The 26,494-nt window shown below is 31.2% G+C and overlaps 1 protein-coding gene and 1 long non-coding RNA gene across 13 annotated transcripts in view; one reads left to right on the top strand and one right to left on the bottom strand.

Annotated features, from left to right (window-relative positions):
- The window catches only part of LOC122533697, a 189,994-nt gene that overhangs the window by 119,700 nt on the left and 43,800 nt on the right, over nt 1–26,494 (bottom strand). Inside the window, exon 1 of one of the 12 annotated variants that reach the window (XM_043663666.1) lies at nt 6,834–7,002. The exons of the other annotated variants lie outside the window; for them this stretch is intronic. The gene's annotated coding sequence lies outside the window, so the exon portion shown is untranslated. Of the gene's footprint in view, nt 1–6,833; nt 7,003–26,494 lie in introns of those variants that run through there. 12 annotated transcript variants of the gene reach the window in all.
- Nucleotides 13,891–15,778, top strand: LOC122533705. Its single transcript, XR_006307762.1, has 3 exons — nt 13,891–14,254; nt 14,475–14,782; nt 14,890–15,778. It is a non-coding gene; the product is annotated as an uncharacterized LOC122533705 (long non-coding RNA).

Here is a 26,494-nt window from a genome sequence, read left to right as displayed (position 1 = left end):
TACAAGGAAGAAAATACATATAAAGAAAAAGCAAGAATAAAATACAGATGAACGTGATAATTAGTATTAAAGTTGAAACAGTGTTTATAATATGAGAACGAATAACGTAAATAGATATATATTTATAAATGAAAAGTGAGCTTTCTGAACTCTCAAAGTAATCAGAAAAGATACTGAGATAGATGAAGACTTTCGAGACTTTTCAAAGAAATCGAGACTTGTCGAAGACTTTCAAGAGTTTCAAACTTCGAATCAAGAGTTTCAGGTACGAAATCGCTCGAATTTTTTCGCATTTGCTGATTCGATCTCATCTCGTCGACTGTTTCGAACTGTTTCAAATTGATAAACGAATAAGTAGAAGAATCTTTTAATGCAAGATAAACGTGTGAAAAGAATTTTTTATTAAGACTCGATCGGTCCAGTCGCACAATGATAATTCCCCGAACGGAATTTTCAGACTGTCTGGCAACTTCTTGCATCTATCATCTGTCGTAACAGACCATGAAACCATATTTTCTACAGTTTTAAATTAATTCGATCGGCGAGAACGGCGCAGACAGTTTCATCTAACTTCCTCAAGTGGCGATAACGCGTAATTTTGCCAATTTGCCAAACAGCTTTTAACTTACTTGAATGAAATAAAATAATCTTCGCGTGTCTCACATCTCCTTGGGAAGATCATGTACGTAACTAGGATTTCTAACATATTTGCTGGAAATCTTTGCACGATAGTTCATTATTTATATATTTGTCGAATACAATTAATATTTATCGCGTTACGTATCGTTTTAGATGTCTTTTCCGCAATACTTTGTTGATTAAAAAAATAAATGTATACGGAAGGTTAAAAAATTGTACTGATAATTAATACCAAACGAGTTTAAACAAAATACGTAGAAGCTACTGTATTAAGTGAAATTGAATTTTTATTAAATATAAATTAGATTTAAATTAAATAAAAATAAGTGGAAACTGCATATATTTTGATAAGTAGATGTTAATAAATGAAATCTATGTATATTTCAATAATATCTATTGAAATGTTATATCCATTTCGATGTCACACGTACAGATCAAAATTAAATTTAATTTAAATATCAAAGTTTCGTGAATTTGTACATAATATAAATATAAAAAGCTTCAGTTGCTAATAAACAGTGCAATGTAATGTACTGTGCATAATTGCAAAATATTGTAAAATTAATTAGAATGCAGCGAGTGTAGTTTATGAAATAAACGTTTGCTAACAACAACAGTTTTGTTATCTGTTTTCACAACATCCGAGCTACGGAAGACTCGTTCCTTCAAATACAATTTCGTTATACAGCACGTTCTTTGCAAGCCACGAGCAAAAACACCGAGGCAAAGGAACAGAACGCGAAACAGAACGAACAACAAATTTAACAATAACAAACAATCGTGTTATATTCAGGAAAAGGAACGAAGTAACGATGAAAGATCGCAATGCAAGTCTTTCAATTAGCCGACAGCAGCTAACAGAGAACAGACGTAAAAGAAAGGACTGGAAACAGATGTAATGATATGAAAACGAAATAAAAAGCAAAATCGAAGGGAACAATAAATGATAGAATTGAACGAAGCAACACACTTTGGAGTTTTCGGCAAATACTGCGAGAGGAAAGAGTCATGCTGAACCTGTCGGGTCATTTTCGACCCAGTTGTATCTCCGTTTAAATTTAAAATTGTATTTCAAGTGTAAAGTCCTCAGTTTCATAGATTTCAATCTCAGCCTCATTTTAAAAGAACAAGAAAGAATTTGCAAAGGATAAGTATTGAGAAAAATAATTGTAACGTTTCAAGGAGAAATTTAAAATGTAAAATTTAACCGAGAGATGTATGCATAGTAATAAGAGAATCTTAGCTTCAACAATAACTTAGGTTATTAGCAACGCAATAAAATTGCTAGATTTTGTGTATATTTGATACAATCACACTGGCGGATTTTTACGTGTAATGACTTTTGAATTATAGATCTATGTGACCCTCAAAAGCTGAATAGAAATTAGCTAGATAGCTGTTGAAACTGACGTGAACGGCGTAGACAAAATTTAGTAACTCTTCTAACACGTCTTTCGCGTGTTAGAAATTATTATAAGGATTTAATATCTACTGGTTTTTCACATTAGTCACAGATAAATTCCTTGTTTCTTCGATTCGACACGCTGATCTTAATTTTTCGTATATTTCAGACAAGCACGGCAATATTTCACAAAGATTTCAGCTTGCTTTTAAATCATTTAACCGGAAATATTTTATCAGAGGTGGGCGTATATAATACGTCGTTTCCAAGTGCCCTGTTTCTATTACTACTGATCAATACTTGACTTTCACTTGATTAATGGAAACTTATGCCATTTTTGTGTTTACTCTACCGAACAACACTTGACTTTCACGACTACGCAGAATTTGGAAACTTATGCCACCTCTCACGTGGCTCGATATCTTTGCGTGTATTCTGTGTCAGCGGTGTAGAGTCTAGAGTGTAATAAAAATTCGACGTTACTTCCCGGCGAATGCAATAACGTAGACGAGAATAATACGATAGAAATAAAGAACAGGTCAACGAGTAATCGATAATCCGCATTCCGAGGTCCCTTCGAACGCCAGCTGCGATTTAAAATGTCGTCTTTCCCTCGACTCTTCGAATTACCTTCCTCGAATTCGTAATTAACAGGTTCCCGGGCTCGAACAGCCGTGTCTTTCTTCGTCTCTGACGCGTCGAACCGGGAGTGTATCGATTTTGACTGGCTGGCCTGCCAGTCGGGATTCTACAAACGCGACGGAATTATGGGAGAAACTTCGTGGAAAATAGAGTTGTCACGTGTGACATACCAATGCCGGCAGGATGCTAGAAAAATTTATTACGAATTCTGGATTATCCGACATTTTTGAGAGATCGAGCTTGCCGCAGGAATAATCGATGTTTAATTGGTGCAATTTGTAGTCTAGTTGATGTAATGTACATTAATAATTAGTACGTCTAGTTGATGTAATGTACATTTAATATGCAATTTGGTAGTACGTCTAGTTGATGTAATGTACATTAATAATGTACATTTGATACTATTATAGTATATTAATATTATTATTTATTATAATATTAATATTTAATAATATAATAATATAATAGTATATTATATTATTATATTATTAATAGTATGTTATATTATTATATTATTATAATAGTATATTAATAATATAATAGTATAGTATAATGTATATTAATTGATACTATTATAGTATATTAATATTATAATAGTATAGTACGTTACAATAATAAATTAATATATAACTATTATAATATATTATATTATAGTATAACAATTGTATAATTATGTTAATTGTTTAGCTAGAAGAGAAGAATATTCTAGGGCGTAGTGTAATTACAGACATTGAATTAGAATAAATCTAAATTATAGTATAATATGGTATATTATAAAAATATATTAATATATAACTATTATAGTATATTATATTATGGTATAACAATTGTGTAATTATGTTAATTGTTTAACTAGGAGAGAAGAATATTCTAGGGCGTAGTGCAATTGCAGACACTGGATTAGAATAAATCTAAATTATTAGGAGAGAAGAATATTCTAGGGCGTAGTGCAATTACAGACATTGAATTAGAATAAATCTAAACTATAGTTTAATACAGTATATTATAAAAATATATTAATATATAACTATTATAGTGTGTTGTGTCATAGTATAACAATTGTATAATTATGTATTATTGTTTAACTAGGAGGGAAGAATATTCCAGGGCGTAGTGCAATTGCAGACATTGGATTAGAATAAATCTAAACTATAGTGTAATATAAAAATATACAACTATTATAGTATATTATATTATAGTATAACAATTGTATAATTATGTATTATTGTTTAACTAGGAGGGAAGTATATTCTAGAGCGTAGTGCAATTGCAAACATTGGATTAGAATAGAATCTAAACCACTCTCCAAGTATTCGAGCATTTTGTCCTTCCTTCATTTTATTTTCAAAGAAAGGGTACCAAAACTTTGTCTTCAGTGTCACATAAAATGTCATTTTGCAATTATCGTCAGTCTTTACAACACTCCAACTGAATCTTAAAGAAGTAGAAAGAATTTCTCCGACTCTATGCATGAAACAATTTGGACAGAATATTCTAGGGACAAACTATACAATTGTAGACATTGAATTACAATAAATAAACCACTCAAACACTTTGCTCTTACTTTCGAAAAGTAGGAGAAGTACCAAACCGAAGAAAATTACATTCAACGCCGCGTAAAATGTTACTTGGCAATTATCATCCACCTTCAAGCCCAAGTTTACAACACTCCAACCAGATTTCAAAGAAGAAAGAATTCCTCCGACGTTTTATAAATAGCTTGTGGGAAAAGAGAAGGAAAAATTTGAGAGAGAATATTCCGGGGACGAGGCGCGGCGAAAACAATGCGGACAAGTGGGAAAGCGTAGAAAGAAGCACATGCATATAAACGAGAAAAGTGAACGAGAGAAAGGAGGAAGGAGAAACGTGCTGCGACGGATGGAGAAAGAGAAAATCGATGCGTGTCTGATGAACAGTATAAGGAGCGGAGCGGCGAAGAAAAAATGGAAAGGGACGCAAGCCTCGTGAAATGCATTATGCATTTAGATAGTTCCTTCGAGCGGAGGTCGGAGTCCAGCCGCGTAAGAGGCGGGGGCATTAATTAAAAGGCAGAGTGGAGGAAAGCAATTAAACGTACTACTTCGAGAAAAGGAGAAACAGATCCCCGACGGATGGCGTTAAACGTTGTTGGTAGTTTTCTATGATGGAACGTATGGGAATGATCGGAGGTTGCAATGAGACAAGTGTGCACGTTTCGATGAAAATCACGAGTTCTGGGAAATTTTTTTTGAATTTTGAACGAAACTTTAAATCAGAGAAACAGACTAAAACGACCAGACTAAAAATTACAATTGCAATCATTAGAAAGTTGTTTTGCAATCGTTGAAATGTATGAAATCCGTTTAGAGGAAATTTGATTGACATTATTTGCAGAATGGTGTAAATGTTGGAATTTGTACCAAGAGACAATTTCATGGTTTTTAATTATTTTTGAGATCGCAGTGAAAAGCAAATTCTCCTTCAAGTGGAGATCAATCATCGAAACAAATTTCAAAGGAACATAAATTTACTAGTGCTTCAAAATTGTCGTGTCGATAACAGTAGAAATCAAATTCATTTTCACGTTGTTTTAGCAGAACGCGTACGAAGCTGGATTAAAGACACATTCGGAAGTGTAGTCACGTCGAAAAAAACCGAGGGTGGCAAGTTTCCATTTTGTTTCACTCGAGCGATAACCTCCTAGGAATTCATTGATACCACGGTCGATGAACTTCCAACGTGAACAAGATATTTTGTGGACTATACTTTATCAAATTGTTCCTCCCTCCAAGAGAGATAAATTTGAAACAATTTCTTTCTTTTTTTTTTTTTTCTATTACTGAGCAAAATGCGAAACTAACATGGTCATAACAAATTTGAATCTCATTTTTATGTTGTCTTTATGTTGTAGATTTTTACTAAAGATAACTACAAAACGCAATTAACCATCAAATAATTTTCACAAGTTTATATTATATTATACACTATTACATAATATTCTATCAATTTAGTTGCTATTAATATTCAATAATCAAATCGACTTTTCAAAGCCTGTCAATTTTACCTTAATTAATAATTCGAAATAATTGTTCTATTATGCACGGAAATTAATAATTATCATATTCTCCAACAGTTATTTAACATAATAATAGCCTGTAGTAATAATAATCCAGGACAATGTGAGACACGCGGAAATAAAACGCAGGGAACAAATATTGCGATTTAGCCAATAAAATAATGTAACTTTAACGATGAAACGTGCAATTTCTATCATCGACAGAGAAATTGCATGTTGAACAGTTAAATTGTTTTCAAAGTACACGATTGCAAAGTACCCTTATTGCACGTAAATAAAATCGAATCAGGTAGAGCGTATACGCATAAACTTCTGAGTAAATTAGCGACTGAGACGTGGAGTTCAGCCTGATTTGAACTTTATGATCCAAGAGTCAATTGCCCATTCGGTAGATTCGGATCGAGTTTAAAGTTTAACAATCACTAATCTCTCGTTAAACAACAGACGCTCGACATTAACAATAGATCGCATTCAATTTCAGATGTATGTTCTCAATGAAACACTTTCTCAATCTTCTTTTCATTCACTTGCCTCTATCATTTTTATCTTTACGCTACTATTAGAATATTAATTTAATCCTCCTTTAACAGATCGATTGTACATTTTAAACTTTTAAATACGTTACCAATTACGATTCAATTGATCGATGCATGAATCAACTCCTTGCCAATTTTCTGGATCACCTTTAACCTTACAACACATTGAACTACCCTGAAATAGTTGCAATAACGAAGAGCAATCTGAACGATTCCGGTAATATCCGCAACGTGTTAGAATCTCTCAACTCATTTAATTGCTAAGTAATCGTTTACGATTCTAAACATGCAACAATTGGTGACCACCTTAAAATATACTCAAAGAAACAATAACAATAACAACAACAACAACAGTTATCGACAAGAAGTATCGGAGCAGAAATCGAGGACACGGCACGATGGCCGTGCAAACAGCAATTAGGCGAATCTCAATCGCGGATGACCCGAGAGTTCAGTTAACAATAAGACGTATCGCGTCAATCAAGATCAAGCTTGCAACAGCCAGCGAGTAATAGAGACGAAGGTTAAACGGGATCAACGCCGCTGTGTTCCTACTTGCCGTTAATTACAGCAGGGTCCTCACGTCCTATCAATCGTACGAATCATCGATGTCGCCGTACGTTAATTCAATTTGAACGGGAACGGGACGAAGGGAAACAACAGGCGACGACACCAACCGCACGGCTCACTGTCCAAGAAACGACTCGCGCCGCGCATAACTCGATCGTGAAAATAACAACTACGGGGGCGCTTGGGCAATTTCGCGGCCGTGGATCCGCCGCCCTGTCAGCCAGAGAAACCGAGTGAAAGAGAGAAGCCCAGGGGCGGATTTTTTCTTGACGTCGATCGCTACGATCAACTCACCGATCAACGTCGTTTCTATTTATGCAAATATTTATGTAATGTTTTAACAATACAGAGACATTTGATATATTGAAGAATAATATTTAGAATAATTGGATATTTTATTTAAGTATTTGTAATTGATCTATTTACGTAAATATTTTATTTAAGTATTTGTAATTAATCTATTTACGTAAATATTTTATTTAAGTATTTATAATTAATCTATTTACGTAAATATTTTAATTAAATATTTGTAATTAATCTATTTACGTAAATATTTTATTTAAGTATTTGTAATTGATCTATTTACGTAAATATTTTATTTAAGTATTTGTAATTGATCTATTTATGTAAATATTTTATTTAAATATTTGTAATTAATCTATTCACGTAAATATTTTATTTAAGTATTTGTAATTGATCTATTTACGTAAATATTTTATTTAAGTATTTGTAATTGATCTATTTATGTAAATATTTTATTTAAATATTTGTAATTAATCTATTCACGTAAATATTTTATTTAAGTATTGGTAATTGATCTATTTACGTAAATATTTTATTTAAGTACTTGTAATTGATCTATTTATGTAAATATTTTATTTAAGTATTTATAATTAATCCACTTACGTAAATATTTTATTTAAGTATTTATAATTAATCTACTTACGTAAATATTTTATTTAAATATTTGTAATTTGATCTATTTATGTAAATATTTTATTTAAGTATTTATAATTAATCTATTTACGTAAATATTTTATTTAAACATTTGTAATTAATTTATTTACATAAATATTTTATTTAAATATTTATAATCGATCTATTTACGTAAATATTTTATTTAAGTATTTATAATTAATCTATTTACGTAAATATTTTATTTAAGTATTTATAATTAATCTATTTACGTAAATATTTCATTTAAATATTTGTAATTAATCTATTTACGTAAATATTTTATTTAAATATTTGTAATTAATCTATTTACGTAAATATTTTATTTAAATATTTGTAATTAATCTATTTACGTAAATATTTTATTTAAATATTTATAATTAATCTATTTACGTAAATATTTTATCTAAATATTTGTAATTGATCTATTTACATAAATATTTTATTTAAGTATTTATAATTAATCTATTTACGTAAATATTTTATTTAAGTATTTATAATTACTCTATTTACGTAAATATTTTATTTAAGTATTTATAATTAATCTATTTACGTAAATATTTTATTTAAATATTTATAATTAATCTATTTATGCAAATATTTTAAAATAATTAGACAAACGTGAGTCGCTGACGATGAATTTTAGATAACGCGAATGACCATAAATATATGATAATGATTATAAATATTTTAGACCGATTAAAACGAGACAAATATTGTTGAACGAATTTTAAATAACTAGATGATAATCGAATTTTAAATGACTAGATGATAATAAAACGAAACATTGTGATAGCAGTTAAACTAATAGTAGTACGACTTTTTGACTGGACGACGAAATGTTACAATTTCTTGAAGTTTCGTCCTTTGAACCTCAATAGTTCGATAATGATTTTTGCGAGATATATACTTCGCCGCAAGTACTTTGTGGCTTTTGTATATATTTTGAGATTTATTTCGACATAATCGTGACAGCCGAGATTTCATTATAGAACTAATGACCACCGTAATCTTGAAAACTGAACTTAATCTTCTTTACAAGTTAATTTTCGTTACAGATCCCTTAAAACTTGCACGATCTTTTTGCCATTTCATTGAACTCTGAACATTAGAATTGAACGACGAAATATTAGAATTTCTTTCGTTTCTCTCGTTTAACGCCAATATTCAAAGTTCATTTCAATAAAATGATGTGCAAACAAGTGTGCAAATGTTTCAAGAACTCGTTCGATCTTCCAAACCATGATATATTTCATTACTGACTGTTACAACGAGACTTGAGTGCCGCGATTATGCTGAAATAAACATCACAGAAACGTGTCGTAGTCAAAAAATTAATTGCAACTTGTTTTACTTGTATCTCAGTGACAATCATTCGTTTCAGGCCCTACGAGGATTAGATCCGCTACTGTAGATCCGCCCACCGTTCATTATCGACCATGTGAGAGAGGAGAAAAAGAAAAAAACAGAACAAGAATTTGACGAAAAGCAGATGTTGCTTTTCACCCGATCAGCATTCACGCCTAAAAGCTTACGCCGTTACGCTTTTAATCGTCGTTCCCAGTGCGCCGCGTTACGATACGAAACGGATTAACCAGATCCGAGGAAAAGAGGTGATTGTCGATGTTTAAGCGAAATCGATGCTTAAACGAGAGCTCGATGCTCCGCCGTGGTTCTGCTCTCCACTAGGAATTACGCGCACGCTTATCTTGTTTTCGACGCGTATCGATCGTGTGGTGATTTTCTCCTCTTTTCTTTCCTTTTCCTCCAGGTTTTTATTTTTTTTCTTTTTTTTTTTTCTTGATAATTGAAAATGTTACTCTTGCGGTTAATACGCCGCAAGAGTATTTCTGTATAGAGTCCAGTATTTTCGTTTCAACGCACTGATTGGAGAGTACAAACGTTTGGAGATTGCAATAGTTGAAGGTTTTATAGGTTGGACGCGATTTTTTTTTGCCGGTAGTGATTTCGTTCTTTGTTTCAGTTTGTTTCAATAATTTGTTTATTGGAACGTCACGATATAGGGAGATATAGAAAGCAATACGCACTACAAATTCCCACCGATATTTTCAACATATGTTTTAGTATTAGTATTTTTTATTATTAGGTATTAGTATTGGTATTTTTTTTTTTCTTATCGCTATTTCAATTTTGACAGAAGGATAAAAAGGTGGAAGAAAAGTTGTAAATGAGTAAAGATTACAAAATTTCTTCTAAATAATGTAACGTGGTTTCGATACACCATACTTGGTGATAAATACGATATTTTTACGCGACGATAAATAAGAAAGATTAAACGAAAAATTGTTGAAACGCTTTTAATATCTGAATGATATTATAATTATAATTATAATTATATAATTTTAATTTCAAAGGAGGGAAAAAAATAGGAAATTGAATGCTTTAAAATTACAAATGAATATTTTGTCATTAAGTAGTTTAAATATTCATGGAACAATAAAATAACAAAAATACTTTGTTACTTTATAAATGTTTATACGAGTAAGTACAGATAAATTTTGTTTGTCATGTCAAAAAGATTCATTCGTATCTCTACGTGTCTAACTAAATTTAAATAATTATATAAATCGTTTATTTATCAAGCAACGAGTAAAAACGATATGGACAAATATTTGTTGTCTTCCTTGTAACGGAAATGTCGATTCATTTTGCTTCATTTCCAGTCCAGGCAAGTTTCTTAATAATAACGAATAAAAATGTTACGAACGAACAATTGTATTATTGTATCAAAACGGTGCATATTCAGCATTTCAACGTGAAAACGCGAATGATTCATTTCAGAGGGAAATATATATGGGAGAATAAATGAATCCATAAAGAAAAGCAATATCGCCGGGATTATCTTCAAATCCTTTTATAGAGGAAATTAACTGTCATTTCTTATCAGTAACGAACGTGTGAAGCTGCGAAATAGAAAAGACATAAAATTAATTAATTTTTGCCGTTGTACTTCCGAAGCGTTCTTCAATTTATCCGAATGTCTATTTTCATCGACGCTAGTGATGATACATTCTAAAATAGTATCTGAGAATGATTTAATTAAATTTTATACAAACCCGAAAATAATTACTATACAAGATAGTTACAAACGTTCAAAACATTTACATTTAAATTTATTGAAGCTTTTTCATAAACATTCTCAGGATTAAATTTTCAGAAAATTAAACTTTCTCCGAAATAATTACGCTGTTTGTATTTGATATACTTCATTTTCTATTCATCTTTCATATTTTTTTACGCATTCTATGTGTAGTCTTCAATTTTCTAAAAATATAAATAACAACAATGGAGATGAATACATAAAAATAAGTCAAAAATGCAAAGTGTGTCCATTCCATAAAATAAATCAAATATCAAAATTACGATAGATTACATTTATCATGTTGATTATTTCACAGAACTGCAATTATAAAAAATAATATCTTTAGTAGTGCTTCTAAAACTCAATTTATGCAACACGATAATCTAGTTTACTACATTAATCATTTTATAAGCAACGACCGAAATTAACATAAAGTAATAAAATGATAACAGATAAGAAACGTTGTACCGCAATAATCCTTCATATGTATTAGACAAAGAATATTATAATAACAATATTATTGATAATAATATGTCTTCGGTAAAACAATATCTATCTAGCATTTGATCCAAGCTGTTAATCAAATTATAAAAGAGGCAGGAATCAAAGTAAGACAGGTATGTAAGTAAGTGGACACAAGTAACGAAAAATGAGTCGAACGCATGATAGCTCGAATCAGAATGTGCAACTATAAAAGTGCAACACTGCAATTGCAAGTCGTTCGCGTACAAAAAAAGTTGGAACACAGAGGAAAACTGCATCGGTCGATCGATGAAAGACCGTGAGTGGCAAATTGGACGTACAAAGCCACATACTATGCCTACTTATGCTGTAGAAAGTAGAAAGAAAAGAATAGTAAACGGTGTACCCTGAAGTTTTGCAGCAAAACGTCAGATTTTCAAAATAAACAGGATTGGACAGTAACGTTTTATTCTGCTTCTTAATCGTGAGCACGCAATTTATTTTTGCATAAGTATTACTGCTATTAATTTTCTAATTAATAGTTGAATGACATTTGTATCTTTAGTTTAAAGAATAATTCAGACGTTAAAATAATTTTGACGTGCTTTCTTAATTAAATCTTTATTAAATCTAAGATATTGGATATTCAATCAAATGAGAAGAGAACAAGTTTTGGCAAAATTGATTCTACCTAACGATATCATAAAAGATATTGAAACTTGATCTTTCCAAGAATAACCAAATGGCAAATTAAAAGATAATCATTCACACTATATATATATATATATATATTAATATCTCAATACTAAAATAATATTCATATACGTTACATAACTTTAATTAATTGCGATTTTAGCTTCGACAAGTGTTTCGTATTCTCCCATAACAATAATTTATTCCAGGTAATATAAATTTATATCGAATATCCATCTGACTCTAAATTACTTTCTCCTTAATATATTCATCAAATAAAGTATGCTCCATCTCGAAATTTTAACACGATTAATAAAGGGAACGAAATATTTCATTTTAATCAACCTGGAAGTAAAAATCCCCGCAAATTTTGTTAACATTTCGAATTGAAATTAAATTAAGACTTTAGCCAACGTAACTTCATGACGTTCGTTAGCTCGAAAATGAATTCTCCGAATCAACGGTATAATTCATGCACAACTCGTGGTCAACGGCGATAGATAGAACCGATGAGGCAATTGGTTCAAAAATAAATCGTCGGCAGCCGTGGCCAACGATTTTACTTAATGCCCCTAATGTATTTCGAAAATGATTTCCGCCTTTTCGAAAATCAGAACATCGCTTTTACTTCGTTGAATGGACAAACAGGGTAAGTTCCTTTATCAATTTACTCCTTTGGAGTTCTCCGAGTAATTTCAGTCGCTTTGGATATACAAAAATTCGTAATTTAGATTGAGATTGTAGGATTGACAGAGACTACAAAAAAAAAAAGGATCAGATAATTACAAATTATTACAAATAGTACCCAGTACTTCACTTTGGATATTTTATATATATTTATACGTATGTTACAGTGTAATATACTAGTACTAAATATGTACATTATAGATAATATTACAACATTATAACTAACTCTGCTTTGGATGTTTTCTATAGATGTATCTACTATATAACTTAGATGTGTCTACTATATAACTTAGGATTGACAGAAACTACAAAAAAAAGCATCACAGATAATTACAAATTATTACAAATAGTACCCAGTACTTCACTTTGGATATTTTCTATATATTTATACGTATATTACAGTGTAATATACTAGTACTAAATATGTACAATATATTTGTAATTTACAATAGAGAATTATAGATAATATTACAACATTATAATTAACTCTGCTTTGGATGTTTTCTATAGATGTATCTACTATATACTATATACGTATATCTACTATATAACTTAGATGTATTTACTATATACTATATACATATATCTACTATATAACTTAGATGTATCTACTATATACTATATACATATATCTACTATAATATTCTGTAGAATATATTATAATATACTAATAGCATATGTATTTTATCTAGCTTTTATAGTATACGTATTGTAGCTAATATGTATTTAAATATATAACTAACTAAATATAATATTATCTGTGCACTTTTGTACTTTCCAATTTTGCCTAAAAAAAAATCCCCAGTTTAATAATAATCCAAGAATTCCCGATTATCGTAGTACCTATATACCTACAATGCCTAAAAGTGGTCCAGCAATCTTATAAAGTAAATCCCTGACGAGGCACCCGATTATTGTTTAACAATAACAATAGAAAAAAAAGACCGTGCAACGGAAAAGACGTAATTCCGGGGCAAAGAATGCGAGAACCGTATCCATCGATCGTCCACAACATTCGACGTACTCGTGAAAACTGTTTAAGCTTCTGTTTATTGGACAGCCATTGGTGCCTAGCGCGGAATCGGAGCGTGCGTTCGACGTTTAAACGATTGCTCGCATCCTTCAGCGAGCAGTATGTATATCCATATGTGCCGCGCGTGTCGTGTCGAATGTACGCGGTTTGCATATCAATACTTTTCGCACGCGTGCGCACCTCTATCTCGGATCTAAATTCGAAGCCGGCTGAGTGAATGGCAGACGACCGCGGGAGGAGCAAACAACGCGCGATCCAGCCAAACGAGAAGGCACGCCACGCGTGCCGGCGGCTTCCGTCAGAATTCGCGCGAAACTTGAGACGCCGGCGACCAAACGGGCTATTTTAACGCGGGCGAACCTCCCCGCGAGCTCATCAGTCGAAGGTCACGCTCGACGAGGAGTAAAAAGAAGAAAAAGAAAGAAAAAAAAAAAAGAAAGCGGGAGGAAAGAAGCTGAACGTGACCGAGGATGAAAGAGTAATTTATTACTAACTATTTTTATATGCGCTAGGGAAAAATAAGCGCGTCGTGGTCTATAGGCACCGAAATAGTCGAGTCAGCTATACAATTTGACATAAATTATTCATTTTCACGTAAACGTGTATTTCTGATAATAATAGAAATATAATAGGAATATTTATTTTATTTTATTTAAAAATATTTGTTGATATTAATATTTTAATATTTTTAATAATAGGAAGACTGGAGTTATACAGGGTGTTCCTAAAAATCGTGGTAACCAACTGGCCAAGATGTGATTCTACGTGAGAAAATAAGTCGAAGGAAATTGTTTATTCGTTAATTATATTACTTGGATTTAGTTGATTCTGGACGTGACTGAAAAGAATAATTAACAGCGCGAAAGTAAGTAAAACATGTACCACGATTTCGGGAGCATATTTGAATAACGATGAAGAATTGTCAATAAACTTTGTGAAAAACAAAATCACTCAGTTCGTTCTTCTTTTTTTCTTAAAGATGTTTTCTACATCATGTAAGTGACAAGTAAGTATTATATTCGAGTATCTTGTAACTTCTATATACATTTTGAGATTTTTTTAAGTATAATCATGATAGTTTCTTCAATTAACGATGAATAATATTGTTTGTAGGAAAAAATTGGTATAAATTGGCCGAAATAACTATAAGGTTGCGAATAACTCTTCCTGATATCGATTTCAAACGATATAAATATCTTACTAAGTGAGTCAAGTGACATACAAATGGTCTTCCGCAATCCGAAGAAAAGGAAATTACAAATTGGCCTCGCTGCTTTGAATTCACAACGCCGACTCAAGTACAATAGTACTTTCAGCTATTTCTAACATACGGAAATATCATCTTCACCATAGATTCTACAAGATTTTTGGATAGAATTCCAAAGAAAAGGATCTACAACTGCTTATTGTTAACTCTATTATATTGTAGATTTTTCTAGCAGTATAACTCAAATAGACGTCGATAAAAATTGTAAAAGTAAACTGGTATTCCACTCTGCATATTTTCTATAATCTAAATTCTACAAGATTTTTGGATAGAATTCCAAAGAACAGCATCTACAACTGCTTATTGTTAGCTCTATTATATTGTAGATTTTTCTGGGAGTATAACTCAAATAGACGTTGATAAAAATTGTAAAAGTAAACTGGTATTCCACTCTGCATATTTTCTATAATCTAAATTCTACAAGATTTTTGGATAGAATTCCAAAGAACAGGATCTACAACTGCTTATTGTTAGCTCTATTATATTGTAGATTTTTCTAGGAGTATAATTCAAATAGACGTCGATAAAAATTGTAAAAGTAAACTGGTATTCCACTCTGCATATTTTCTATGATCTGGATTCTAAAAGATTTTTGGATAGAATTCCAAAGAACAGGATCTACAACTGCTTATTATTAGCTCTATTATATTGTAGATTTTTCTAGGAGTATAACTCAAATAGACGTTGATAAAAATTGTAAAAGTAAACTGGTATTCCACTCTGCATATTTTCCATGTAATATTTCATAATATTTTATATTATATAAAATAATTGGTATATAGAAAAATATATTCTATACAATCTTTCGTCTAAATTAATTAGTTGAAATAAATAAATAACAAGCAGCAGAAAGTAAAATTTATACAACAAAATCAAGAAGTTAATGTAAGAAGCAAATATTGTAAAAAATACCATGAAATAAAAAATTATTTCACTCGAGATAGTCAAATAGTCAAGCAACTTCCAGATAAATCATTTACTTGTCAAACAAACTTCTTGTTTCAAAATAACATCGATAAAATAACCATTTTCTAAATAATTCATTCAACAAACAGCTCCTAGCATCCCTTAAGGATGAAGAAAACGTTAACGTTAAAAGTTACCACTCTCAAAATTTCCCACCCTCGCCTATGAAAACACGTCATACAATCATCCTCGAATGTGACACAAATTATTCACAATTTCAAGTGGCACTAAAAAAAAAAAAACATTCTTCGTATCGCGCTTACCAATTACTCTCTCTCTCTCTCTCTCTCGTGTATCCAGAGAAGTTTCGAGGCAATTGGGCCAATTCACCGGGTATACTCTCGCGTCACAGCACGAATCCAATCAGCTGGGATTTTCTCGGTCACTCGCACGATCTTAAACCAGGATTTTCACGAACGATCTTCACGGAGACGAACGACGACGACGTTCTTGATGTCGATAGCGCCGAGACGGTTGGTTCACTGCGACCGGCCAGTGCCTAGGACAATATTAGAATCGTCGATCTGCAAGCGTCTCTCCCACCCTCTTGAAATCATCCGCGTCTTTGCCGATGTTCCGACGCGCTTCGTCTGTTCGTCTCTTTCCCACTTTGCAGCTTCCTTCTCGTGTCGGCCTTTTTACAGACGACTGTCCTCTTTCCGCCACTCTTCCATCGGCTCACGCATTTTTAATTCGATGTTTGATTGTACTTCGCCGGTGGCTGGTTACGTGCACTTCAGGTAAAATTCGATCGATCTCAATGTCAATGTGACGTATTATCGCGTTTCCACGGTTCGATTCTTGGAATTACACTGCTCACAAAAGTTAGGGGATATTTCAAAATGAATCTGAAGCATTTGATCTTGCTTGATAAAAAAAAAAAAAAATCAAATGCTTCTTGCAATGTAAATACCCCCTAATTTTTGTGAGCAGTATAATTACTTCGACGCTCAAAGTATTGTAGTTCGATAAAATGAAGATACAGTATTGGTTTCTTCGCAATAATTTTGCAAAAATAAATGATACATCGACAAAATCTGTTAAATGGTTCACCACACGCAAAAGTAACAAGTTACAAGTAATATAAAAATCCCAGAATTAAGAAAATATTACCACACTTGTGATTACGCCTTGATTTAGTCCTTAATTTATGGAACTTTTGATTTTAGTTTGACTTGTCATCGTTCGGAGCAACCATAATGATTAAATTTAGAAATTTCCTCGGAATTTTTTAGAAACCACGACTCCACGAACATGGCAAACAATTCAATATATTTTGTTCGTATGTTTTAAAAATTCTGAAAAGAATAATTCGCACGCCGCTAATTGATCAGCGCAGTACACTTTTATGTTTTTTAAATTTTCCATAAACGAGTCTAGTTATAGCTTTTGTTACAAAGTTTGATCGTGGATGTGTAATTGAAAAGGCACGTTCGAACTGCTTAAATAATGGTTCGAGGCGAAAGTAAATGTGTATGATGTTCTGTGTGCGGTGATTCGTGATACATTCATTGTTTATTCATCTGTATGTGGAGCAAGGTAATTGGATTCACACATTCGTTGATCTTTTGCTGCAGGCATAATTAAATTACAAAGTAACTGAACCACGTAATTAATTTTACAAGATATATTCGAACGGGAATAGAATGTAGGGTGTATCTATATTTACTCTGATTATTGAACGATAAGAGGAGAAGCTGTCTTTCATTTTAATAACTTCTATTTTTAATTCTAAGTTTGATATTAATGGTATAAAACAAAAGTGAGAAACCTGTTTTCGAAAATAATTCCCGATTTTTTAAAATAGAACTGAATGACTAAATTTCTGATTTCTTTTTCAAACTCGTAACAGAAATGAGATTAACAGATCATTTCATAATGAAGCAACGAAGCATGATCACAATTACAATATTTAGGAAAAAAAAAGGAGATTTAGAATTATTTAAATGTTATAGATGTTAATTTATTAAAAAAAAAAAAAACTACGTAATATGATTGATGATTTCTAAATGACATATTTTACGATCATTAAAGAAATCGAGGAAAAAGAAATTTGTGCAAACTCATATTTTCATGAACGTCATTCAAGAGACAGGATTTAAATAGAGATTTACTTCACATCTAAAAATGCCATAAGCAATACTTAGATATTCTGTGTATTTCCGTATCTTGCCAATCTTCAAATTTAAATTTAAATTTAATGTTTTAGATGTAAATTTCCCATAAATATTTTATAATCTCCATAATTCCTACATTCCTCTGTTCCTGTAATTCTGCTATTACTATGCGAGCAAATTTCATTTGCAGAAAGAAGCAATATTCGTTACATTCCACTGAATCGAGTATCAAACTACGTGCTCCGGGAAACATTACATTGAATTACAACTTATACTGCAGACATTGTCTTACTCCGCTAAATTACTAGATAACAATTACAATTTCTCAACGGTGTCTTGCTGGAAAATGCATATCAAGAACTTCTAATAAGCATTCAAGGAGGACAAAGTTACCGATAGAACGTCGCGTATGATTCACCGAACGGAATTATGAATGAAGAATCCTCTGAGCATATCGTAGGGTTTACCACGTCTACGATATTCCAACTATATGTAACATGTAATACCTACGTACATACGTTCCTACGAGCCATAATTAGAGCAAAGTATCTCGATCCTTTAATACTGAAGTTCAGCTTCAGCCATTAAATAACACAATTAATAAGGTCTGTGTGTAATTGCATTACGTTTCGGAGTGACGTATTTATTGTGACTATCACTGTATACAAGCATCACGCGTAATTATAAATGCACGATGTTCCACGTGAAACGAACATTGAAAACCTGAATATAATCTATATTGGTGATGGGAATTTTAATTTAAGGATGCATAATCGGAGAGATGGATACGTAGAAAGCACATGAAGGTTAAGCTTCATTTCTTTAATCACGTAAATTTATGTAACAACACGTAATTTTTAACAAATTAATTAGTTTGTGTAATAAAAAAGAATATTAAGCTATTTACATCACCGCTCAGGAATGTCAAAACAAGTGTTGTTCTGAAAAAATGAAACAACACTACATGTAACAAATAGTATTATAACATATAATATATACTTGTATATACTTGTATTGCAATAATATTTAATAATTATAAAGTATACAAGCAATTTTTCAATTTTGTTATCTATGATGACTATTGAATAGTAAAAGCAAAACTTAATACTTCTGTACTTCTGTAAATGATTATGTAAATATAATGTATGATATTATACTAAAATTGGCAATATATTGATAGACAATACTTTTTACAAAATAGAAAATATTATATTATCATATAAAATATTATTATTATCATATAATATATATTGTTATTATAATATTATTATATTATGTTACTATTGTAATATTACATATTTCTTATTACTGTATATTAATAAACAGCATTTATCCACATTAATAATTAATTAAAATCCACAACAAAGAAGCTTCAAGTAATATTAATTATTTCGCGTTTCCTTGCTTTCGTAAAAGAAAGAAATATTATTATCAGAAGCAGCCACCTTTTACGAACCGAAGATTATTACAATTCCGCCGCGAGAGTGCATCAAAAATACATTTGAGAAAATTACGATACGATTTTTCACGTGGTAACTCGGTGAAACGAGTTTCCTTCTCATCGGTAGACTGCTCGCAGGCTAAAGTTACTTTAAGCATTCATCTACCGACAACGTCTTCTGGCATTTTGCCACTAATTCTAGGCCCCGTCGTGGATTACGCGCTCGCTCGAAGGTAAAGATAAAAATTCGGAAATAAGGCAAACAATTTCAAGCAGGCTCCGTTGTGTAAAAAAGTACCAGGCGTAAGCCCTCGCTTTTACTCAATGTGAAAAGCACGATCGAAACTTTTGCGAACAGATTTTCAAATAGCTGAGAGCTGCAGCTTCGGGAGCGATTTGTACCTGGTCTGTTTAGCAAATGAATTAACTCCTCTATTTTACGGAACACGGTGCTACGAAACTTTGCTGTTATCAATGCATGCCGGCGAACTTTTTTTAGTTAATCAATCTATCAAGCGTTAGTCGAAACTTCTTTCCTTCAATTACACGTAGTAAATAAGTAAATTAATTAATAAGTTTTAATTTTACATATTATACGCGCGATACACTTTCCAATTTCACGCGTCGGAATAAGCAAGCCGAGCCTAATAAAAATAAAAATTAAACGCACTCTCGATATTTATATTNTATATTTATATTTATATTTATATTTATATTTATATTTATATTTATATTTATATTTATATTTATATTTATATTTATGTTTATGTTTATGTTTATGTTTATGTTTATGTTTATGTTTATGTTTATGTTTATGTTTATGTTTATGTTTATGTTTATGTTTATGTTTATGTTTATGTTTATATTTATATTTATATTTATATTTATATTTATATTTATATTTATATTTATATTTATATTTATATATATTTATATTTGACCAAATTTATTTAGAATGTAAGAATTCCCTAAAGAGAGATTCGCAAAAGGACAATATGCATCTGAGTGACAACATATCTGTCTAAACGCACAAATCGCTCGGACGCTATTATACTTCTACAGATTTTCTTACGTACAAAGTCTCGCGCGCAAACGCTCGGACGTACATAACTGTCCGATCGAACACACCGCGGAATTATGATGCGAAACCGTGAAAATTTCCAGTGACCTCGTGATGTACATACGTGATTAGGGAATAACAGTAACTCTCGGCGTTATGTTCGACGTAGGCGCGGCGTAAAGTAGATGGGTGCGGTTTACGTGAGTTAGATCAACGTTAACGGACAGGAGTAAAGTGAGTTTCAAGTCGAGTTTGCCTTTGTACTTTAATGAACGGAACACACTGATATTTGAATCAGTGATTCAGCTTCGATTTCCCGTCAATGATAACGTAAATAGACAACGAAATGGAAATTCGAAAACGAATATCTTGCGTTTTCTCTTTCTTTCACGCGATGAAAGTGACACACGTGAAAAACGTGAGTTTCGAGTTGTAGACATATTTCTTGAATGACAATGAAAAATCTTCACTCGTCTATCATTATAATTTGCTAGTAGACAGTTATAGTTGTAGCAATATATATTTGGATACTTCTACGTTTTTAACATTTCGTTAACACTATGATGGAACTGGACTATAATAAATATATTGGTTAAATTTAGAATAAATCTGAAAATGTAAAGGTATAAATGTGTAAATGTATAATTAATATGTAATGTAAATGTACAATAATAATATAAATTATCGGATATTATATTAATATATTGTACTTTATATTATTATAGGATATTTAATATATATTAATACATTATATTTTATATTATATTATTATAGGATATTTAATATATTTCAAATTTTTAAATTTTGCCAATACAATATAACTGTATAACTGTATAAATATAACTGTATAAATATATTAATATGTAAATAATTATATAAAATATATAAATATTAATTTTATATATAATTATAAAAGTATAAAAATATATATAATTATTAAAATATATAAATATGTAACTGTAATTAATATGAAATATATAAATGTATAAATATGTAAATAATTATATAAAATATATAAATATATAAATATACAATGATTGGGCTTTCATTCAGATTGTCTTTCATTATAATGTTAATGAAACTTCATGACATTTAACATTGTATATTTATATATTTATATATTTTATATAATTATTTACATATTTATACATTTATATATTTCATATTAATTATAGTTACATATTTATATATTTTAATAATTATATATATTTTTATATTTTTATAATTATATATAAAATTAATATTTATATATTTTATATAATTATTTACATATTAATATATTTATATAGTTATACATTTTATATAACACACTTGTGTAACTATGTTCAACGATCAAGGACGCTGAATTAATAGGTTCTTTCTACTTGTAACATCACAACTAAATTAAATTCCGTCAGAAGTGAACGATCATCTTAAGAAATAATAAATACACGCTTCTCTTTCATTTTTTCAACATATTAATCAACTCGAGAAAAATTAATTTCTTCCCCCCGGAAAAATCGGAAAATTCTGTGAAAATCTCAACGCTCTCCTACCTACATTTCTGCATACATGCGTCTCAACGATCAACTAGAGAGTATTATGATATTATATCACGGCCTCACAGACTGAGAAACGATTATCCTAGATTATATCGCGATTAAACTGTTAAAATTTCACCGAAACGAACTGAGCTCTCTCTCTCTCTCTCTCTCTCTCTCTCTTTCTTTCTCCGTTCGATAATATTTCCAAGCGATTCTACTTCGAATTTCGTCACTCTGTACTAATTAACCGCAATCGTGTCTCACGTAGCGACGTTAATTACAAACCAACGGCGGCCTCTGTGTACAGTGAGCGTTCCGCCTGCTTTTGAATCCATCCATTCTGTTCTACAAGCTCGGATTGTATCCAACACCGGTATACTCGATTCCATGCTGAAGATTCGTTTTCACGCGTTGATACTTTCGAGAGATAGTAAAAGAAAGAGAAACAGAGAGAGAGAGAAAGAGAGAGAGAGAATAGCACGCTGGAATTCCTTAAGCCTCGACTCGATGTTGGCGTTTTTATTAGCGACTGTTATCAATCGCCACGCTGTTCTTAATCGTCCGAGAAAACACGTGCATAATGAGCATATTCTTATTTGCATTTATATCCATATCATTTAGATCGTTGCGCATGAAATGGCGGATTTCATTGACACGTGAGATCATAGTATGAAATTTCTCGTAATACAAATTACAATTGGCGTTCGTATAATTCGTGAGTTCTACTGATTTTTCGTTATATATGATGGAAGTTCTACAGATTCAAATAGTGAATTTAACTAGCAAAAGTTCGTTAAATCATGTATTGATTGAAATTCAAATAAATGGAGCTCGTATATTCTAATATTTTATATTAATACATAACATATAATATATATGCAATAACGTAATAATATAATACGTGCATAGATTGTATATTTTAATATTTAATATTTAACTACGTACTCTTTAATAACATAACATTGTCGAAAAAAGAGAAAAAAACACGATTCTATGGAAAATTGACAGAATGCTCCAAAATTGAATATTAAAAATTAATCAGTATATGTAGGTTCTAGTAAAAATATAATTATTAAGACGCACAGCATTGCAACAATGTTGTAACAATTTCAACATTACAAGAAGCATAAAGGAAGAAATATTTATGCTAGGAAATCAGCAGAAATTAATTCATTGGTAACATCCGCAAAGGGAATTTCCAAAAGCTGATTATTCGACAATATATTTATTGAACTCCCTGCACAAAGTGGCAAATACGATCGTATATCGCTTTCCTTGTAATTTTCAATTTATTTCAAAGATACTGGTCTACGTTCACCTGCCTTCGCTCTGAGTAAGTGAAAAGGTATTTTTACTGCGACTATAATGAGCCACTGTGCCGTAATATCCATGTTTCTGGGGAATTCTGTGTGCTCATCTCTCGTAATTGTTACCGGATCCACAGAAGCACTGGCGATTTGATCCCTTTGATTCCTCTGTCTCGCGGTTTAATGGCACGAGAAGTAACGTCAGCCACGCTCGGAGAATGCCAGACGATGATGTAACAGATTACCGGTCTAACATTGCTATAAAATTACCAATACGCGAATCATACTGCAAGAATACAATACACGGAATATCTCTGATTTTCCTCTTCGCGTCATGTGTAACGTGCATGAGTAAGAATAAAAAAGAATACCAGAAAGCGTTCGGAGCCCTACTAAATTTGCTCGATATAACTGGACACGAATGCTATTTAAAGTTACTGCATAATTGCTCAGCGTGACTGAAAACGAACTTATTAAATCACTTTCGTTAAATACACGGGTAAACAGCATTTCTTGTTAGAAACGGGTGTAGAATACCAGGAAGTTTAACAATTAAACCGAGTTTGGAACGGTACTAAAACGACACAAAACTTTGTTCAATTATAGCCAGTAATTTGTACATCTTCGGCTATGAAAGAGTTCCTCGTTTCTCTTGTACTCTTGTCTCAATTAATTAAAAACTGAACAAGCCAAGCGGATAATTAAAGCCTAAATGAAAGAGACAATTTCGCGAATTGCATTTATTTATTTTTCCACGACATTTCCAAAGCCATTTTGAACATTAAATTCATCAAAGAATATTAAATTCCAAGTAAAAATTTAAGCCACAATTAGTCTTAAGCCTAATGATTAAGGAGATATTTCACGATCATTTGTCTCGAGGATGAAAATTGCGCAGAGCATTAATTAAAGCCTAAATGAAAGGCGAATTACATTTATTTATTTTTTAACGAAATTTTCCACAGACATATTCTTGTATCGTGCATACAACGAAATGTGAAAATTCTAGAGCGTTGTCGGAAACATTAATTTCTTCAATTTATCACAACAACTCTTACTTCATTCTCACAAATTATTATATATTTACAGTTAGTATGTTTCTCGGTGAATGGGAATTTTTTTCACTAATCAAAGTTTAATTTTTATGTTGAATATTTAGCAGAAAGTTAAAAAATTAAATGTCTAATAAAAAGTTTAATTTTCCTTCAACTCATAAACCTAGCCTAGCTTCTCGAACAGCCTACATAATTCACTCCATTTTTAAACTTTATGAGATCGCGTGTAATAGCGACGAATAGCGATTCCTTGGAATTCCCTTTCGTTATCACGAAAATTGTTGAATTTTCAATCGCAACATCGAATCCACTGCAAATACGGAACGAAGTGTAATTGAAGATTATCTGCAATCGCGCATAGATTGTGTGCCATTCTGACGTAACACAATTCAACCTGATTATTTGAAATGTCCTCGTTTGTCCGAGAACGCAACACCTTGCAAGATATATTGACATTCGCGTACGGCAAACAATACTCGCATTCAGCAGATGCAGTGAAACAGCGTGTATCTGCAATTAACAGAGAATCCTATCACGAACGAGCCACAAACTCCCAACTTGCACCTTGAGCATTCTACATTATGACGCGTGTGCATGCTGGCGATTCAAACTCGATTTGTTTCGAGAGAGCCGTCTAAATTTAACCCGTTAAAATCGCTGCTATTCAATCAGCCTAAAGCGAAGTTTTAATCACTTCTGCTTAGTGCCGGAGTATTTACCGAGAACCAACGCGCATTTCGCTGAAGAGTTTAATCTGCGATCGTAAAAAAAAAAAAAAAGGAAAATTAAGAAGAAAGAAACATTTGGATAATAAACGAGATTCACTGAGCATCTTGGAAGATATATTTTTTAAGAAGTTCATTCGAAAGGAGAAAAAAGAATAAGATTCATTGAGAATCTTGGGAAATATATTTGTTAAAAAAGTTCGTTGAAAAAGAAGAGAAATCGAGGATAAAATTCATTGAAAATCAGGAATAGAGAATATTTTTAAAATATTCATTCGAAATGAAGAGAGACCAAGAATAACAAAATTCGCTGACAATTTTTACTAGATTTTAGTTAGAACTATTGAAATGAACAATTTGTAATTTTTATTGGAAATTTTGTTGATGCGAGACAATATATTTTTAGAAATTTAAGTGATTTTCTTTAGGCAAATTATTTATAAGGCAAAATATATTCTGCTTCTGTACTCTATGGTATTTTAAAGTATTTCAGGTTTTTATTTTTTTACTCCAATACTTTTGGTGGAAATTTTAGATTTTAGTCGTCTGTCGTCTCAGAAAATATTTTTGAAGAATTTATTTCGCAGTCGGAAATTCTGAAAATATTTAGAAATACGTACGCACACTACTGGGTAAAATATTTCTGATTTTCTAATAATTTTTCATTAGATCATGGCTGTACTTAGACTGCGAATATTTATGAATGTTTGGAAAATTTAAGATTTCAAAAATCTACAAAATTATAATAAAAGACAATTTTTATTTAGTTATTTTTACTCGCATAGCTCAGAAATTATCTTTAATTATCCCCCCAAAAATAAAATTACCAATATCGTCTTTACCGTAATAACTATCAATCAAATGTGGTATTATTCTAATAAAAATACTGATGCAACAAATGAATAAACATACTTGTGATACAGCAATATTTTTGATCAGGAAAATGTCCACTGTATCTTTCAACGTGACTCACCTGAAACAAAAACGACGAATACGATGTTAGTAATTTTATCCAATTCATTAATTTATTTAATATTAATATTATATATAAAATTCTAAAATTTAATATCATAAAATCATTAAATTAATATATATAAAATTCATCGCCATTGGATGAAAGAAGTTGATCGTCAACGTCCCATGAAACATTAATGTATGACAAGCGAATGATCCTAATGCTCTGTGCAATTTTCATCCTCGAGACAAATGATCGTAAAATATCTCCTTAATCATTAGGTTAGGGACTAATGTGGTTTA

The sequence above is a fragment of the Frieseomelitta varia genome, unplaced genomic scaffold (assembly GCF_011392965.1).
Source record: "Frieseomelitta varia isolate USP_RPSP 00005682 unplaced genomic scaffold, Fvar_1.2 scaffold_545, whole genome shotgun sequence".
In the NCBI taxonomy this organism is placed as follows: domain Eukaryota; kingdom Metazoa; phylum Arthropoda; class Insecta; order Hymenoptera; family Apidae; genus Frieseomelitta; species Frieseomelitta varia.
Note: the sequence above shows the minus strand (reverse complement) of the source record. Positions and strands in the feature narration are given on the sequence as shown.